Raw genomic sequence first — 20,534 nt, forward strand, 5'->3', positions numbered from 1 at the left:
GTGTGTGTGTGTGTTTTCTTTTTAAAAATATGAGGTATTAGGCTCACTCCCAAAGCACATTCAAACGAGGCTGCCTCTAAGCCACACTCCTCTATTAGGGCAACACGTCTTGCAAAAATGAAAAAAAAAAAAAAAGTAGGAAGGAAGAAGCAGAGTCCTTTACTATGACACAGTCACCTGTATTGCAATGGTGCTACAGTGTCCTGCCTCTGTCTACCTCACTTTCTAGCACTTTCCACTTGGCTCTCACGTTTGAAATGCCAGTGTGTTAGTCAGTACACTACTTTCATTGCAGCAAATTGAAGCAGAAAGTTGGTTAGAGAACCCCAGTCTGAAGAGTTAGAAGATGAGATGCAAAAGAGACCTTCTAACTTAGAACTCACACAATGCTCAATTTGCTTGGCTATCAGCCCAAAGACCTGAATTTAAATCTTAGCTCTGCAAATTTTGTCTCTTATTTAGTTTCCATTTCCCTACTGGTTAGCTGAGGATAATAGTAGAGACCACTTCACAGAGATGTCGTGAAGAACAAATACAATTATAGATATAAACATTTCCACTGACTACTTGATGCAAATTAGTTCTGATCAATCGCTCTCATCATTATTAAGTGCTGTTTCTTCCAACTATCATTATTTTATCATGGTTACTCAGTGAACATTTCTCAGGTTTTTCAGAGGCCCTTTTCCACAAAAGGGAATAGTGATTTCACTCTAGGATCACACCAGGGATGACCACCCTCCATCCTGGAAGGGCTGTTTTAAGCTCAATCAACCAGAATCCCCACAGTGTCTGGCCACATTGCTTAAGTACCAGTATTCAAAGGAGAAACTTTCTAAACTTTAAAACATTTTCTAAACTCAGTTTATCAGTATTCATTCTGATTTCTGAGGGAACCCTCCATGGAGGTATATTTGTCAGGGTTCTCTAGAGGAAAAGAACCAATTACATATATATATATATATATATATATAAATATATATAAACACACACACATACATGTATATATAATGTGTGTATGTATAATATACACATATGTATAATTTATGCTATATAAATATATAATAAATATTTTTATGTCATTTATATATATTTTATATATAAACATAAAAAGGAAATTTATTAGATTGGCTTACATGGATACTTCCACAATGGTCATCTGCAGGCTGGAGAGCTGAAGTAACTGCTCAGACCAAGAAGTTGGTGTTTCAGAACAAGAAGGATCAATGTTGTAGCCCTAGTCCAGGACCAAAGACCTGGACACTCGTGGAGAGTCATGAGGCAGAGACTGCTTTGAAGAGTGAAGGAACTAGAGTCTGAAATTCTCAGGCAATTGCAGCAAGTAATTGAAGAACCAGCCCAAGAAGACTCAAGCACACGTCTGCTGCTTCTTCCTTGTTCTTCCAACTTTTTGTTCCATCAAGGCCCCCAACCTATTGGATTGTGCTGCCCATACTGAGGGTAGGTCTCCCCCTCAGTTTGCTGTCCCACATGCCAATCATGCCTAGGAACAACCTTCTTGACACGCCCAGAAGCCCTGTAATCTTATGCATCTACTAATGCAATCAAGTTGAAAATTCCAATGAACTCTCACAGGAGGATTTGGTTTAGTCTGAATAAAATCCTCATCCTAAGTTAAACTCAGCCAATTGTTTCCTACTGTGGCAACATTAGCTAGGTTTTAGCTGTCAAGAGAAGCACACCTTTGAGCAATGTTTTGGTCCACATTCCAAAGGAGACATGAGCATTAACAATGTAAGTCAATGATAGGGTGGTTCTGAGAGGGACCAGGCTACACTGAATTAAGTCGTTTTAACATAAAATCAGCAGAACAATGGAAAGGAAGATCTTGAAAATAAGAACAGTGTAAAGGTTTGCCTCTGATCTCATCCTTGGCCAATTAAAGGAAATCTAGTTCATGATCATCTTATCCCTCCCCTCCAGGAGTCCAGGACCTTTGGGCCACATTTGGAATTCCCAAACCAAGTGGTTTGTTTCTATTTGCTTCGGAGGCAGTGCCCTTGTCTCCTCCTAACCATCCCTTTTCATCCTGAGACACTCATCTATTTTTATAAGCAAAACAGTGATTTCATGAAGGTACCTACACTTTGGCATTACCCTTCTTAGTTTTTCAGTAGACATAACCTTATCTGAGTGTCTAGCATCAATTTGCAGATGACTAAGTTTTCATCAATGAAATAGAATAAAATGGAATGAATATATTCTTCTGTGATGCTTCCTTCTGGCTCTCTGGAATATAGATGCAGTGAGTGGAACTCTGCACACATTTTGGAGTACAGCAACATGCTGTATTCCAATTATCTATCATTGCATAAAAAGGTTCTCCAAGCTCAGTAATGTATAATGACATCTGTTTTATAATGATTGAATATTCTAGAAGTCAGGAATTCAAATAGAGCACCACAGGATGGCCTGTCCATCCTCTGAGACTTCATAACGTCTGGGGTCTTGGCTGTAAAGACTTTAGACTGAGCAATTGAATTTCCTAGAGAATTCTTCAATCAAATGTCCAGCACAGTAGGGCAAGCTCATTGGGGATAGTCAACCACAACACATACCCATGGCCTCCCCATGTTCTTAGGTTTCTCATAGTATGGGTGTTAGATTCTGAGAGCAGATGTCCCAAGAAACCAGACAGAGCTACGTGGTCATTATGATCTGCCTTTGGAAGTCAAACAGCATCCCTTATGCTCCATTCGACTGGTGACATGAGAATCAGGAAGACCAGCTCAGATTCAAGAGGACAGAGGACTTCTCCTTACCTTTCCACTGAAGATTAGCAAGGTCTCATGGCACAACATGTCGTGTGACTCATGTGTTGTGGCCAGTGTGGGCAACTTCACTTTGCCAACAGAATGGAGCAAAATGAAAGGAATGTGATTTCCCTTAACTCCACAGAGTCACCTGAACTGTCCTGAATTGCCAAGCTAACCCACAGGGGTGTATGTGACAGCTGGACCTTCTTAAACCATTGTTATTTTGATTTTATGTGTATATATATCATATATATATATATATATATATATCATATATATATGATATATATATATATATATATATATATATTCCAAAAGATGCTCACTGGCCCAGATTTTGCCACATTAATGATTCATCTATGCACAGGTTCAGCTTGAACATCAACTACCAAGGAAACCAACGTAAACTAGCAGGCAAAATTGACCCAATCCATCGCAGTCCTTAGATTAATGGCATTTGCCTTTGCTCCATCCGCTCCAGATATTATTTTTTATTCCAGACATATTATCTTAGGGGAGTGCAGCAACCTCTCTGCTGAGATAGGTTGGTGGTATTTCCCATCCAGTGGTGCTGCCGATGGTGTACCAGCACGTTCTGATCCCATTTCTGGAGTGGGAACAATCTAAACTTGTGTAGAGAAAGCCTTCATGGGTTTTTGTTGGCATAGGCGAAGTCTAATTACACACATCCAAATACACAAGAGAGAAATGGAAGGTTTTTCCCCATTGACTTGGAAAAGTTGGTGGTTTTGACCTGCAGAGCTTGAATGAAAGATCCAGGCTAATTATGGGATTGCATGTTTAAACAGTTATTTCTTTACCGAATACTCATGGCACATTTATAAGTTTAATTTTCTTTTGGATCTGTGCTTTTCATGGATGTTATGCACAGAAATCATTTAATTCAAGAAGGCGCATCAGTTTTTATTTTTCAAGAACAGTCTTGTGAATGATATGTCTGTGTTCTTCGGTGGAGTGAAAAGATTACTTTGGTTTTATTATTATTTTTGAATCTATTTTATCTCTTTTATTCGCTGCTTATAAAAATAGCACACTTCTGTGTTTGAATCACTTTTACTATTTACAGTCTCTGTGGGTTGCATGTCTTCTGCCACCTGCTTTGCTTTATTAGCTGATAGTTTCCTAGAACTTTCCATGGTAAGTGTAGCTAATGGACATTCAGTGTGAATGAATGAATAACCGGGTCTTATAATTGTTGAGGGTGTTATTTAAACTTACTTTTAAAGTAGATCTAGTTTATTCTTTTGTTAAATTGCATTTATATAAATTATCTCACCATTTCAGGACCCTCATTGTAGGTCCTCCAGGTTATGGTAACAACATTCTAGTTAGAAACATTACATACAAATGCAGAGAATAGTAATTAAATGTTGGGGCAGTTACAGACTTGTTATCATATCCTTTGTCCCATCTCCCTTCTCACAAAAGTTTCCATCAATAAAACACTTACATTAATAAGGGATGGGGAATCCTACCCCCTGTCAAAGTGCTAATTCTCCCACTTTTCCCAAATCCCTGAGCAGGTTGAAGTGAACACTCATGGAAAAATTGAGTGGTCCAAAGCAGGAGAAGGCCTCTCAAGGGCTATCTGTGGGGTAAGACTGCCTTTGCTCATGAACAAGAGTTTTCAAGTTAGGACTCTTCTCTGAAGTTACCTGTTGGACTTAGAGAACTTAAAAATATTAAAATTGCATGTATATTTGATTAATTTACAGCAAAAATAGCATCAGTTAAAATGAGCAAGAAATCTCTACTGGAAACAGTTCCTAAGTTTTTATTTGTATGAGAATACAACTACACTTTTTTTCAAAGACATAATGCTTATGCAGATAAGTAACAGACAGACCCAACTGGAAGACCTTTGTCTTAACTAAATAATGTGTTAATTTTAATATGCTACAAACTTGAACCCTATTCAAGTGAAGACAACCTATCTGAGTTTATCTCCATGTCAGATAGATAAATATATTTAGAACCATAGAGATAAATAGAAAGGTAGAATAGGTAAATGATGGATAGACAGACTGATAATATATATATATAATGTATCCACTGGAGAGAGGGATTTTTCAAAGTGGTTTGTCTACATTTCAATTTTTCCTCCTGATTTTTTTATCCCTTAGTATACTTTTTAATCTAGAAACAGAGAAACTGCTAAAGATAATGTGCCTGTGTTATGACTTGCTACAATGATATCAGTCAAGAGATATTTGTAGAAAGTTTCTCAGCAAATTTACTGGGGACATTAGCTTTATTCTTCTATGCACATGTCAGACACTCTGCCTATACTTATTACATGTCCTAAAATCACTTACTCTTTGGCATAAATTATTAATATTCTTTTACCAGAGAATGAATTATTATCCCATCAGTTAAATTATCTTGCCTAAGATCCTGGTTAGCAAGTGATAGGACAAGATTCAAAACAGAATTTTGTGACATCAATGAGAAAAGTCCCGAATACCAAATGGAGCAAAGAAGAACATAATTCCCTGAAGCATCACGATGACATGACCCGTGTCTTTCATCCCATTGGAAAGCATGTCTGAGTTATTTAGAAATACCGTGTGTCCTAGATCTGTACAGACTGTATCTCAAAATGCACAGTACTGCAGCTCCAAAGCTGCAAAAGTGTAAAACTAGAAACATCCCCAAATTCAAGGCACCTAAAATTCTGGTTTATCTCCTTCATTTAAAACAAACAAGCAGTCGAGGTTCTCATACACATACTTTGGAAATAATAATGAGCCACGTGTATGGTCGACGGAGAAGTGAGACACCTAAGTGATCGTCGATGCTCATCTGTACGAGCGTGAGGTTCCCTCAGCCTGAACACCTCCTGGACACTGTTGTCCTCACAAGAAGCAGGTACTTGCCACTGTGTCTTGGAAGTCAGGTAAAATGGGAGGGTAAGGGCACATCTGAGTGGCACCTCATACCACAGACCTCAAGTGCCACTATTGATGCCCTCCGTCAGTGTACCTGAAGGATATTTGAGGACAAGTTTCCCTCCATAACCCATCTGGAGACAGGTTATAAGGTCATAAGCTCATAAGTTTTTTGGGGGGGTCACTTTGGAAGTGGTGGTCACCCCATCACCCGCCATCTTGAGTTTCCTATCTGCTCCTCTTACACTTCTTGCTTCCCTCACTCCATCACCCCTGGATTCCATCTCCCAATCAAACATTAGACACTTAATACTTGCCTCAGGTTCTACTTTCTGTGGAATGGGGGTCAAATCCAAGATTCCCTTAGAGAGACATTTCTTGACCTATACAATAACAGAATACAAATTGGAAAAAAGCTTTTTAAATCATAATTTAATGTGGCAATTTTATAAAGGAAGACATTGAAGAAATCAAAGCCTCAACATCTTGATCAAAGTCAAAAAACTTCAACCCTTGGTCTTCACATCACAACTCTTAAGTATTCTACGTCAGGTCTCCATGTTTCATAAAATAACTGCTCCAGAATCACTTGCAAGTTTAATTCAAATTATTCTTTTTAAGCTTGGATATCAGCTCCAAGGATCCTGAATCAAAATCAAGTCTGAGGAGTTCTTAGTGTTCATTTTTATCAAAAATGCTTACTGATTCTAAGGCATACTAATCTTTAGAGATAATATATTCTAATGCATATCATAAGAAAAGCATAACAAATGATACATTTCCATTTCATGACTGAAAATTTTATGTAAAGACTGCACCTCATTTTTTAGGAGGCCCACTTTTATAAAAACTTGCAATTCCCAATTACATGTGACTCATTTAGGAAAGAAGCATTTGAAACATAGCACAAAGCCTAGGTTTTTAAATGTAATGCATTATTCTTACATTTTAGTAGAAAAGAGCAAACTTATTGCATTAACAAAGCACAGAGTACTTTACAAACGTTTGCCAAGTTTCATTAAGAATATAATTCCTTTAAAAATATATAAAAATACTTAATATGAAAGGATGTGATGTGAAAATGAATATTTTGGTGGATGTATACCAAGAATTATTCATAATCTCAGGGCAGGTTGGTAATAATCACAGAGTATCAAGAGCACTAACAAGCTTACATCTATACTAAGAATATTTAAGTATTGCAAAGCTGATTTTGATGAACTATGCACTGATAGTATGGATCCTTTATGTCATTATTGGTGAATATCTGAGACTTTCCCCTACTCACAAGCTTTCGAATTAGTTTGATACAATTTTATGGGTACTAATAGGAGACATGCAACTCTTGGGTCAGAGATGAAAGACAGTTCATTACTCACAGCACTAATAGTAGCCACAGTACAAGAATTATTTCACTGTTTCTCTGAGCTGTTTCCCACCAGGCTATACAATAAGGGCCAGATAATCCCATCACACAGTGGACGAGGATGAAGGATTCAGAGCCGAGAGATTCTGAATGTCTTAAAATAGACAGCAAACATGGCTGCCTTTTCCTCTAGAAGTAGATAGTATCTATTTTTTTCAAGACTGTTCTCTGTACAAATATTTTTGAAAAGAGAGTTCAAAACAGAGGCAGGAATACCCTCTGTTTACAACACTTGAAAAAAGGGGAGAAACTTAAAGAGTATTGTCTTTTCACTCACATCAATAACATGATAACTAAATTTAAGACATATCATAATTCTTTCAAGTTCTAGTATACACTTTAACAAACTAATGACTATGGAAAAAAGTTCTATATTTCTAAAGATGGTACTTCTGTGAGAGAAAGTGGAGAATTTTGTTTGCATTAATTACTTAGTTAAGACTGCATTTTTCTTATTTCTTCATATCCCCATAAAATAATGTAACAAGAGCTGCTATGTAGACACATGGAACAGTAAAGAACTTTGCAGACAAAACAGATTCTAGAATTGGAAAAACTGATTCTTATTACTTGTGAATTATTATGTATTGCTAATCCTCAGGATTATCATCCTTAATAAAACGGTGACCATACCGACTTTATAGGATTATATGGATCATGTATGCAAAATGTTTACTGACGTGTGTTTTGTCTAATGCTCAATGCATGACCGTATTTATGGAAGTGCAAATTTATGGTAGTATGTATGGAAGCAATGAATTTCATTTCTTCACACAGCTGATTGGAATTGGTCTCACCAATCTGCATTGCCTAATGCAGAGAAGAAAAAAGTGTCATGGAGAGGTTCAAGGTATTGTCTTAAGATAAGAGTGGAGGTAAAAGCTTCTGCAACTACTTGGATCTGCTTAGACCACACATACGCCTTATTTGGTTTTTCGCTGATAAATTATTTTTATAACAAGGACTGTTGTGTGACTTCAGCTCCATACCCAGCATCCACACCAATGTGGAGAGCAACTCAGGGGAGCCAGCAGGGAACCTGTGAGCACAGACCCGCACAACAGGATGCTAAATCAATCAAAGAGTTAATGGTAGTCAGTTCTAATTAACTAGATTTTAAAGACCTTTTCATTTAAAAAAAAAAAAATGTTCCAAGTGTGACAGCCGAAGTTGGCAATTAAAAGCTGTTGAGATTTAGGTACCTCGAGGTAAGTTCTATTTTTACTTGTCTCGAATATTAAAAAAAAAAAAAAGTATCAAACTTTTTCCAGAACAGTTCCCATTTTGTTTCCTTGGCTTTTACTTTTAATCACCCATGTCTCTACTTTTAAATGAAATTGTGTTTGTTTTATCTTAAGTAATGCTCTAATTGATTGAGGCTGTGGGCAGCAGTAAATCCATTTCTAGGAAGCTTTATCCCTATTCCTTCACATTAATATTTTTGTAGCTATGGGTTTGTGTCTTTATGTACATATCATGGTTTTCACTGGCCTGGGAGGAAGGGCATGTGTGTGTGTGTGTGTGTGTGTGTGTGTGTGTAGCAACTGTCCACCTCCCACTAGTGGAGACTTCAGCTATGTGCGGTGGGAGGGTTTTGGCACGCTTTCCTCTAAAGAAAACACGGTCTGATGTGAGGAGTGCCTACCTCTCACAAGGCCTCGATTGTGTGAGGATGCCAAAAAAGAAGCAAATGCAGTTTAATTGCGTCGGATGCTTAGTGACTAGTTCACAAATCTTTTGTTTGTTTTCAGAAGTGTTGCAGCGGCACTGAATTTTGTGTGTGTTCGGGGAGAGGCAGACGTAACTTGCTGTAGGACTTAGAAGTCAGTGTAATTACCTGGGCCCCTGTCAAACGAATAAACTAATCGAGGGCTTAAATAAAACCAGGAAAGGCCAAGGATTGGGGAAACTTAGAGAATGTTAAAGTTTCTTTCTCTCCGTGTATTTGAGAGGCCAAAGATCTCATGAAATATAGATCATGTATTTCCATATTTTAAAAGAAAGTCGTTTTGATCTCTAGAGAGGAGGACCCTGGAGTTTGGGGAATCAGTGTTTTGCTATTGTGTTTTATTCCAGTCATATGCAATAAGGGGGTCACAGAACATCTGCCCCATATAGAGAGAAGAGGCTCATGGTTTTTTTCACTGTGCATGTGTACTGAAAAGGAAAGTTTCCTTGGCATTATGTCCCTGTCCTTTGACAGATAGGCATGGGTGCAAGTGTCATTTGTACTATTGTCTGTAATCCAGGAAACTGTACAAAAATCTAAGAAGATTTAATGGCTGTGGATAACTACTGAGAAGGGGCTTTGGAAAATGTGAAAAATGTGCTTAGTGGGTAGTCACCCTAAACTAGGAAGCTTAGGGCCCATTTCCCATCTGATAAAATCAGACATTTATATTTGGGATGTGTTTAGAGCTCATGGTACATTGCACTTAGAACTATTTAGGGTTCTCACCCTGATTGCTGGATGGCAGACTTCAAGAGAAGAACTTCAGGAAATTACAATCCAGCATGAAGGGATGGCGGGTGAGTGAGTGGCCACATGAATGAGCACATGAGTCTAAGTGAATCCAAACGTGGACTCTGATTGTTCTTTGAACTTGCACGGTCCATGTCACTGGTGACCACATTTAGCCAATATGAGTCATTTTTTCTATGTGGAATATAATGAATCTATTTAGACTGTAGTTCTTAAAAGCACTTGTATAATGTAACTGTGAATTGAGACTGGGGTGTATTTTTGTCTTTCTCCACTTCCCTGTATAATAATACATCATTGAGCCAGTGGTCCACTCAACCAATGACCCTAGAGTGCTCACGCAGTAGGTCCCACTGACCCTCAGTAGGGCAATATGTTCTTGGTTGGCAATCACGATAAGACCAGGATGTACTCATTTCTTTCAAAAATGTCAGTGGTTTATAGGAGACGCTGAGGTATAAATAAGTTAACTAAAACACAGTGCTAAAAATGATACAAATAACTACACGTTTGATGTATGATGGAAATTGAGAGAAATATTAATCAGCTATGGTAGAAATGGGAACTCTCACAGTGGAGATATTAAGATTGGATCTTGAATTCCCAGTGCTTGTTTGTCAGAGAAAGAATGGAGGAAAATATGTTACATGTACAAAATAGGACACATTTACTATAAACTCACTTCATTGTAAAGTGCTCCAGACAGAATCCCTTAAATTAGATTTAAACAACTATTATTTTATATTTCCACATTATAATTTTGGGCAACAGTCTCCTTTTTAACAACATTTACTTTGGCACTGTGTGCTCTTGAAGAATACATCTCTGTGGTTGTCTGGTCCTGAAGAATGGTACATACATGTGCAGTTCCATGAAGATGCACCCTCTGACTTATTTTCTTTCTCGTTCGTACGAACCACCATGTCTACCATTAGACAGGTGTTAAGAAATATTAAATCCAACGAAAAAAATAAAACGATAAATGTTATCACTCTCAAAATAATATGAAAGAGGGGCTTAGAAACAGAAAACTGGTTGGAAGTATAGTTAGGGAAGCTGTCTTAAAACTTTTTACTTAGTGGTTTTCTTTTGGGGGGACTGGAATTAGAAGTGATCTAAGGTCTTCTCCAGCCACACTGTGTTCTTGCCAGTGAAATAAGTGAAAGATTGAGCTAATCAATCAGCAGGGTTGTTTTATGTTTCTGAAATATGGGAACTAGAAACAAGTTCTCTCAAAATATAAGAGCAATGAGAAATAATGGAGAAATTTTCATCCATTACCTATCCATGAGTGAAGAGTTAAATGCAAAATGGCAAATTATAAATACTGCCAGGTTACTATTTGCGACGAAATTATCCTAAAGCTCTTTGAGTAATCCCTTCATTTTATGACTGTATATGGGACAAACCATATGTTCTTGCCATCAAGCAGGGCAGAGTGAGCCTGAGCCACCTCGCCAATTGAGTCAATCTAAAGTATCCTTGGAGTCTAGATTTTTGCCAAATATTGTAAGTGAAAATATCCGGGATAAAGACCATATATAGAATAGAAGTTTTTCCTCCAAATTTTACATAACACTATAGATCACTAAAGCAAGAGGAATTTTAAAATCTAATTTGCTTGTCACAAGGGATCGGGGAGCCTGGCAGGATTTGGGGTTCTTTGAGTGTCTTGAGTTATTTCTCAAATATTTTGGGTTCAATAAAATCCAAAATGCCTTTTGCCCTGAGCGCTTTCCCTCTTAATTTTGAAACCCATGTGTAATCTAAAGGAAATGGAATCCATATGTTTCTGATTCATTTACACTTAACTCATCAAAATATTTTTCTAGGGGCTATTTGATGTTGAAGAAGCATTTTGAAATTTTTTAATAAGCTTTTTAACTCCCACCCCCCTTAAAACAGAAGACCATGTTTTGCCAAGGCGAAATAAACCCCCATAACAAAATATTTGGGTTTGGTTCCAAACTCTGAACCACAGAATTGTAGACAGGTTCTCAACATATCCAGTTTGTCCTTGTATCCCATTTTCTAGGTCTGCTTTAGCATATAAACGTCAGCAGGGCTGCCTGAGATGAATTTGGGACTCCTGTGCCTTGACCACAGGGTGAAGAGGAAGGATTAAAATAGTGAGCTAACAAGGTTGTGTGATGTCCAGTGGGGGGGAAAAATTGAAGGGTCTCTCACATAGGCCTTGCTTCAGTAATAGGGGAAAGGAAGACTTTAAACAAATATTTTCTTTCAGTTAGAATCATAGTTGAGATGACCTAACCACCGTATTCTGTTTGTCTGTGGAAGCACCACCCAATCACCGGTGACTTTTCCAAACGTCCCTCCATACCAACTAAAACCTCCGAATTCACTATCTTAGCTATAGCGCTTGGAAATCTGGAGCTTCGTAGATTCATGTTCCAAGCGCACCGCAGTTCTAGCCCGGGATGCTCTCTGCCTTGACGTCTGTGGGTCTATGGCATAACCATGACCGCAAGTCAACGGCCTGTACCCGTCCTTCATCAGACGCTGAAGTCCACTGCTTTGCTCACGCCATGCTCACTGTTTTCCTTTCCACACTGCATATCTAGGGAAGCCTCTCATCACCATGGGCTTCTTATGACCTCTACACAGTGATTTCAACCCTGCAGCATTATTGACACATCAGACCACACTGGATTGTGTCTTGTGTGTGTGTGTGTGTGTGTGTGTGTGTGTGTGTGTGTGTGTTTAATCTGGACATACTAGCTCTGGATCCTGTGCCTGGTAAAATTCAGCATCCTCATCTTCTCTTTTTTCTAGATGCCAGCATATCATGATAATTGAAAATGTCACAAGTATTATCAAATGTCCCAGGGGAGGAGAATGAAATTGCCCCCAGGAGGGATCCACTTCACTGATGCCACCTCTGTGGGCAATCCCCAGATGACCTTAAAGGATATGCTAAGATCAGCTAGACTTTAAGCTTCCCAAAGGCAGCGGGTGTATCATGTTCAGCTTTGTCCCTAGAGCAGTGTATTTCTCAGGGATTTGTGTAATCACAGTTTTGTGTATTCACTACTTGTTGAATAAAGTCCTGGAGAGAAAAATAACAATGGCACATAACCTAATTACTTTCTTTACACTCCCAAGATTCAATAGTAACCAGATTTGGCTGGAAACATCTGGGATGTGCCCCAACCCCTGAAGAGCCCTGCCCCCCACTCCTGCTTTGCAAAGATATGATCCCATCTAACTACCCCAGGCCCAAGTTATCCTGTAATGACCACTATATGGTGCCTTCTTGGAATTTCTCTGCATTAAAGGAAAGAGAAGCATAAAACATAATTCCTGTCATACGGGAAGCTAAAATCTAAACAATTTGGAAAAGATCAGTAACGGCATATAACTGCAGGTTAGAGAGGAAGACAGGTGGTATCATAGGATTGCCAAAACCAGTCAAATAAAACACAGGGTGACCAGTTCAATTAGAATTTCTGAAAAAATTGCCCAAATACTTTAAATAAGATAAGTATGGCCCATGTAATACTTAGGACAAATAGATGCCAAAATTAATCATGGTCTATAATTCAAATCAAACTGAGCATTGTGTATTTTACTTCACAATCCTAGCTATCATGTAGGAAATGTAAGATGGGATGAAACAAGGACATGATAAAGGGACTGGAAATGTCCTGGTTTGCTTTGGAAATCAGAGGTGGTTCACGCTTTAGAGGAGGGTGTGTATTAGGGGATATTATAAATATGATTGTTGGTAAAGGTGAAGCTGTATGATAACAATACTTAAATACCAGGCAAATGCAGTTTTACATGATGGAGAAGAATATAGGAATCCCCTGAAAAGACCCTTTATCACCTCCTAGTCCCACTCTCCATTGTTTCTCCTGTGCATGGACTGCCTTCTCATGGTGTCTAGGTACACTGGTCCATGTCTGCATATAATTGCAATTATCATTCACCCGTGCATCCCCCTTTATCTTAGTATTAGATTGCAACCCAAAACTTGGAGTAAACATTCGTGATCCATAATGATGCGAATCATTTATTAAGCAAATAAATAAATGAGAGAGAATAGATAATCCTCCTTTGCAGAGGAATTTCAAATAAATCACGTAGCTACTCCACCCTCAAGAAGTAGAACCTAACTCTCGATCCTCAAGAGTGGGCTGAGCACAGGTCCCTGGCACTTCCACAGAGTGCAGGTGGGAAGGCAGAGAGGAGTCACCATGTAGGGAAGAAGTTTAAAAAACTCCCCGGAGAAGTGATCACAATTAAACAGCAGTGATAGTCACGTTCACAGGTTGGACCCTCGGTAGGAAGTGATGTGTGTGGGGTTTTAATTCTTCCATCTTCTTTTCCAGGACTAAGACCCCAGGGTCATTATGAAAAAAACATCAGAAAGACACCACAAAATATGTAGGTACCAAATATGTCTCCTCAAAACCTCAAGGTCCTCAAAAATGAGGAAAGTCTGAGAGCGTCAGAGCCAAGAGGAGTCTCAGAAGATGTGAGGACTAACTGTAATGTGGTATTCTGGGAGGCCCCCGGGCAAAGAAAAAGGAAAAACAAAAAACTTGGGAAGTCAGAATGAAATTCAGACTTCAGTTAATAATTGTGTCTCAATAGTTCTTCATTATTTGTGACAAATGTTTCATACTAAAGAAAGATGTTAACATTTGGGGCAGCAGGATGTGAAGAGTGTGGGAGTTTTCTGTCATCTTGACAATCTTTTTATAAGGCTATTCTAAAATTTTTTAAAAAGTTATTGAAGAGAAAGATAGAGGGATAGAGGGTGAGACAGAGCAACAGAGGGAAAGGAAGGACAGCCCGAGTGTGATTTATCAGGGTAGAAATGTTTCAAGAATGAATGATCAGACTTCTCAGGCTCTGCCGAGAGATTGGTGAGGATGATAAATGATGACCACCCCTGGATCCACCTGAGAAGGACATCTTCATCAGGTTGCTTCAGTTAGAACAGGCAGAACATTCATCTTCACCTCTTTTCAAGCAAAATGAACGATCAGAGACTGCTTCAGTCCCAAAGGAAAATCTAAAAGAGGTAGGGTGACTCTGGGGAAGGAATTAATAACACACCTGTCCTCCCCTCCACACGTGGGTCTCAGTGTGGCAGGGGACAAGCTCAGGTGAGATCACAGCTCTCCTTACAGTGCACATCAAAGCAGGGACTGGGTCAGCCACTGTGGGCAGAACTTCCTTGGTAGTTCACTGTGGTTATCTTCACATTCTCACATTCAAGGACAAAGGGTGTGTTAATGTCATCTGAGAGGGAGTGTTCAAGGCAATAGCAATGGCAGAAAAAGTTAACCATCAAACGGGCTATGATCCAATGCTTTGTTATTAATTTTGGTGCCCAAATTATGCCAGCTCTGACCACAAGGAGCTTTTTGGCTGTCATATCTCTTGCATGTGATCTATCTCCATTTTTCAAAAAAGTACTACCTTACTTTCTGATATGAGATGCTTTAGGCTCATCTACCCCATTCCTAGGGTCAGTCATCTCTCCAAGCAAACCTAGTTCTGTTTACTGGAGAGTAGATTGAGAAACTAGGACCTAAATGTTGAGTGTGGTGGTAGTAATTTCCTTTGTCTTGGTTCTTAGACATTCTATCATTTTCCAAATGATCTAGATCAACTCCTATAATCTTTCCAGGGAAGAGTTTCCATACATTTATAGTAAGGCTTTATCCTTTTGAAACAGTTCCAGGATCCATGAACTCTTTTTTAAGTCCCTTTTTTTTTCTATTAATTTACATGCATTAATATTTACTCTGTTGTAGAATTCTATAGGATTTGACCAATGCAATGTTTCCATCATTACAGAATTGTCCAGCATAGGGCCACCACTGTGAGAGAGGCTTTGTGCTTCACATAGTTCATATTCTTTGCTGGATTCTCTTAGTGATTCTCTGTCCATCTTCTCCACTATTGAATTCTCTGTTCTTAGCATTTCAAGGAAATTCTTTTCATAATTTTTTTTTGGTTCAATATAGTGGGTGTTACTTATCTGCACATGCACACAATGTAACAATATAATTAGGCTGCAGGCTTATTGGTCTTTACCTTATTTGAACTCATACTTTGTTGACCTCACGTAGATGATGAAACTTTTTAAATACTCTCTCTACTTTAATGACTTTAAATTTTATACATCCAGCTCCAACATTTCCCATTTTCCCTGAAATTCAGACTTGAATGCCTAATCATCTCCTCACATGGATGCATCTACTCATATGGCAATTTAAAACTTTAGCAGATCTAAAAGGAAATCCTCATAGTCATTCTCCCATCCCAAATCCATGAGCCCAGAATCTATCTAGTATTAAACTACAATAGCCTTCTCATCGATTTCTGGGTTCACACTTCCCTCCTAGAATTGATCGTACACAGTCCTCAGTGTTAGCTTTATAAATATCCAAATAAATTTCTATCTTCCCATACTCCAGTCATTCAGAAACTTCCCATCACACTTAAAGCAGAATAAAACACCAAATCCTTACCATAGACCTCGGGATTCTACATGCCTTGGAAGCTGGCTTCTTCTTCCAGCTCACCTCCTTTACTCTTTCCTGTCCTGCCCATGTCCTAGTACCCAGTGATCTTTGCTATCAGAGGGTATGTGGAGACAGGATGGTGGTCTATAGATCATGGTGCTGAGTGAGTGATGCTGTAGCCAACTTCAACTGGGTGAGCGCAGTCTGGGATGTGCACACAGTGATAGAATCACAGCTTCCTTGACTTTAGGTGATTTTATATACATATACGTATACATATATGTGTGTGTGTGTGCATGTGTGTGTGTGTATATACACATACATATATATAGTCACATTATATACACATTATATATATATATGAGAGAAAGAGAAAAAGAAATTGCATACGTTTGCAAAGGAAAATACTCTGTCCATCTTCTCCACTATTGAATTCTCTGTCCTTAGCATTTCAAGGAAATTCTTTTCATAAATTTTATTTGGTTCAATATAGTGGCTGTTACTTATCTGCACATGCACACAATGTAACAATATAATTAGGCAAATATCATTCCCAAGCATTTCCCTTTTCCCTCCCTCCCTCCCCCTATCTCCTTCCTCTACTCTACTGATCTCCCTTCGATTTTCATGAGATCCAACCCTTCTTTCTTTTCCTCTTTCTTCTCGAGTTTCCACATATGAGAGAAAACACGCAACACTTAACCTTCTGGGTTTGGCTAATTTTGATTAATATAATGGTCTCTAGTGTCATCCTTTTTCCTAAAAATGACATAATTTTATTCTTCTTTATGACTGAAATAAAACTCTGTTGTGTTTATGTATCACATTTTCTCTATTCATTCATCCATTGATGGACACCCAGGCTGATCGTATAGTTTGGTTATTGGGAATTGTGCTGCTATAAATATGGGTATACATATCACTATAAGAAGATGGCTTTAATTCTTCAGGGTCAATGTTGAGGAGTGGTATAGCTGGATCATACAGTGGTTCCATTTCTAATATTTTGTGCAACCTCTGTACTGATTTCTACAGTGGTTACACTAATTTACAATCCCACCAACAGTATAAAAGTGTTTTTTTTTCTGCATATCCTCTCCAGCATTTATCATTGTTTGTATTCCTTTTTTTTTTTTTTAATGGTTTATAGTTTTTTTTTTTTTTTTTTTTTTTGCGGTACTGGGGATAGAACTCAGAGCCTTAGCACTTGGGAGGCAAGCACTCTACCACCTGAGCTATCTCCCCAGCCCCTTGTTTGTATTCTTGATGGCTGTTATTCTGACTAGCGTGAGATGAAATATCCACGTAGTTTTGATTTACATTTTACTAATTGCTAATGATGTTTGTTGACCATTTGTATCGCTTTTTTTGAGAAGTATCTGTTTGGTTCATTTGTCCATTACTAATTGGCTTGTTTGTTTTTATGCTTGATTAATATTGGGCTAGACAGATGTTGGGCTCATGGATTGGGATGGGAGGACGACTATGAGGGTTTCCTTGTAGACCTGATAAAATTTTAAATTCCCTTTAGGCATTTTTTGAATTCTTGATGTATTGTGAGTGTTAATCTGCTGTCAAAAGAGTAGCTGGCCAAGGTTTTCTTCAAAGGAATTTAAAAAAAAATTTTTTTTATTTTTTTTGTCGACTTAAACTTTGTTGCCATTCACAATCCAGGAGTCAAGAGTAAATTTACAGAATGTTTCTGCAAATATTAGCCAGTCCATTTTACCTGGCTATGCAACCTTTTTTTTCAGTGAGCTCTAACGTGTCCCTTCTCCTCAATTAGGTTGACAAATAGTCTCTGCCTGCTGTCCTCACTCCTCTGTTCAGCCTTTTTTCCAGATTAAGGATCATGTCTCCCACCTCTCTCTCATCAGGAATCAGTCCATCATCCCTTGTTCCAGCCTCACAAACTGCCTCCACGCTGTTCTGAATTGCTGTTTGAAGCAATACCTCAACTATTTGCTTTTATTTTACTTTAACATCTCTTCCTGGTTTCACGGGCCCAATTTTTATCTCTCTAACTAAACTATAATATTCTTAACCACAAAAAGAGCTTATAAAAATATTTTTATATCTCCCGTGGTGCCTACCATGCTTCTGGGCATACAGCGAAGGATCAAGACATACTTCTTAGTTTTAATTGAATTAGCATCCAGGGAAAACAATTTAGAAAATAGAATGTAATTCATATCAAATGTTTGAAAGTTTCTGAAAAAAAATTTGTAGGAAAGCCAGCATCAAAGACTAACCCTTCTTACTTAGAAATGTTCTTGCAAATCAAAGCATAAACATTTTCCAAGAATCTTTATGAGAGTAGTGTATAACATCATGGTATACGAATGACTCTCAGACTAAGCAACTAAAATGATTATTGTGAGGCATTATTGTCCTGAAAGTCCATTGTATTGGGGGCTTTGTGTTAAATATCTTAAATCTATTGTTTCTTTCCGTCCATAAATTCAATAGGGATTATAATTTTCATTTTTCTTTTAAATAGAACAGTTAAGGAGGAGCAAGGTAAAACACTCAGCCAGAGGCACATGACTGAAAATAATTACTTTGGGATTAGAAATTAGGTTGATCTGATTTTAAACCCATCTTTCTTCCATTGGGCCTTTTCCCATATTCTAGAGTAGGTGATCGAGGAACAACTGAAGGTACCCTAGGCCCTCCACACAAGTGGGCTCCAAACCATGGGTAAACCATGACAAGTTCAGTCCTGGGTGGACAAATACAGCATCAAAAACCTAGAATTAATTTAGATATCTGAGTGATACCCACTTTTCCTGCACCCTAAACTGCAACTCCTCAGATGACTAGTACCCTAAGCCTGTATCTGCATCAGAGAGAAATTATGCCATTCTTAATTTTCCAATTGTGCTAAAAGGAGATGATTTTAACTTCACTTTCAAATCCATGAAGGCTCTTCAATGGAACTGTTCATTCTTCAGAACACAGTGAACATGCATTTAATGTTCAGTCACTGCTTTGGTGCACACTCACTCTGCCTGTGGTCCTCCCCCAGTGATAACTACCAGGTTTGAAAAGGTGGGAAAATTAACCTCAGAAAACAAGGTGATGGAGCACTGCAGACATTCCTGAATTTAAAGGGCATTTGTCAGAAAATATATAAATGTAAGGACTTGATATTTCCACCCAAGGAAGATGGTTTCACTGACGTGTGCATTTGTGCAGGGAATGAGAATATTCGACACTGGAACACAGTTTTACCATGATGGTAAGAATAAGCATTTGGTATTCCATTTAGCCCCAAATAAAATTCAAATTTGCAACACTTCATTTAGCAGAATATTAATCCCCTAAGACTGGAAAGGAGAGCTAGTGTGAGCGAAGCTTTGCAGGGTGGATCAGGTTGAAATCACACATGTACCCATGTCCATGCGTGCACTGATTCATGCAGATGGAAGAGCTAGGAATGGCTGCAGAAGTCCTTGGCTCTGTGCTTAAGAGTTTACCTGTGTTTTGACCACGGATCCTCTTGCTCAGAACACAGCAGGGCACGTTGCAGTGAATAATTATTGAATCAAATAATCGCTCCATGCCTCCAACACCCCTCTTTTTAGACTCATGCTGGGGGAAAATAAAAAAGGCAGCAAATATGTAAATTGGAACTGATTAGGGGATTAAGTTTCACTAAAAAAATTAAAAATTGGAATAAAAACAGCCTGCAAATCCCTCTAAGCCAGGCCCTGTCTCTGAATTACAACACCAGCGCCTGTCGGCTGTGATAATTTCACTTCATTAAGTTCCAGATATAAATAGAGAGCCCTTTTTCCATGCACCACTTTAAATAAGCATGGACTGAAAACACAGGGGTTATTGATCCACTCAGCTGTTTGTTATTGGGTCTTTGGTCTTGCTTCATTGTTGCATTAGAAACTTTCAGGCACCTATGCCAGGGAGCCAGGGACAATCCACCTCTGTGGAACCCATTTTAAAAGTTGTTGTTTCCATTGCCAAAAATATATTCAAAGAACAAAACTCATCAAGTATGCTTCATACTGAAATGCAAAACAGACATGTGTGTGCTACATGTAAAGAACACAGAGATTAATGAGAAAACTTGATTAAGTATCAGCATTTCGGCACTAGGACCAGGTTACTTTATACAGTAAGATAATATGAAATACTTTATTTTTCCAGGATTTTCAAGGGTTCAAATGCAAAAGCATTATTCCCCTAAATCAGAGGCTTCTATACTACAGATTTTTCAGATAACATATAAACCAGATTTTACAAATTAACTATATCATTTTCTCCTTCCAATTTTGAAGGAGAAAATTTACTTCATAGAATACCACTAATTCTAATCTTAAAAATAAAGGCTATGACAAAAAGCAGGCAATTAAATTCAGAAGACAATAAAAAGGTCTTTTTTTTTTTCAATTCTCTTTAAGTCTGGGGTTGGAAAAC

This window comes from Sciurus carolinensis, chromosome 3 (genome assembly GCF_902686445.1).
Source record: "Sciurus carolinensis chromosome 3, mSciCar1.2, whole genome shotgun sequence".
NCBI classification, from domain to species: Eukaryota; Metazoa; Chordata; class Mammalia; order Rodentia; family Sciuridae; genus Sciurus; species Sciurus carolinensis.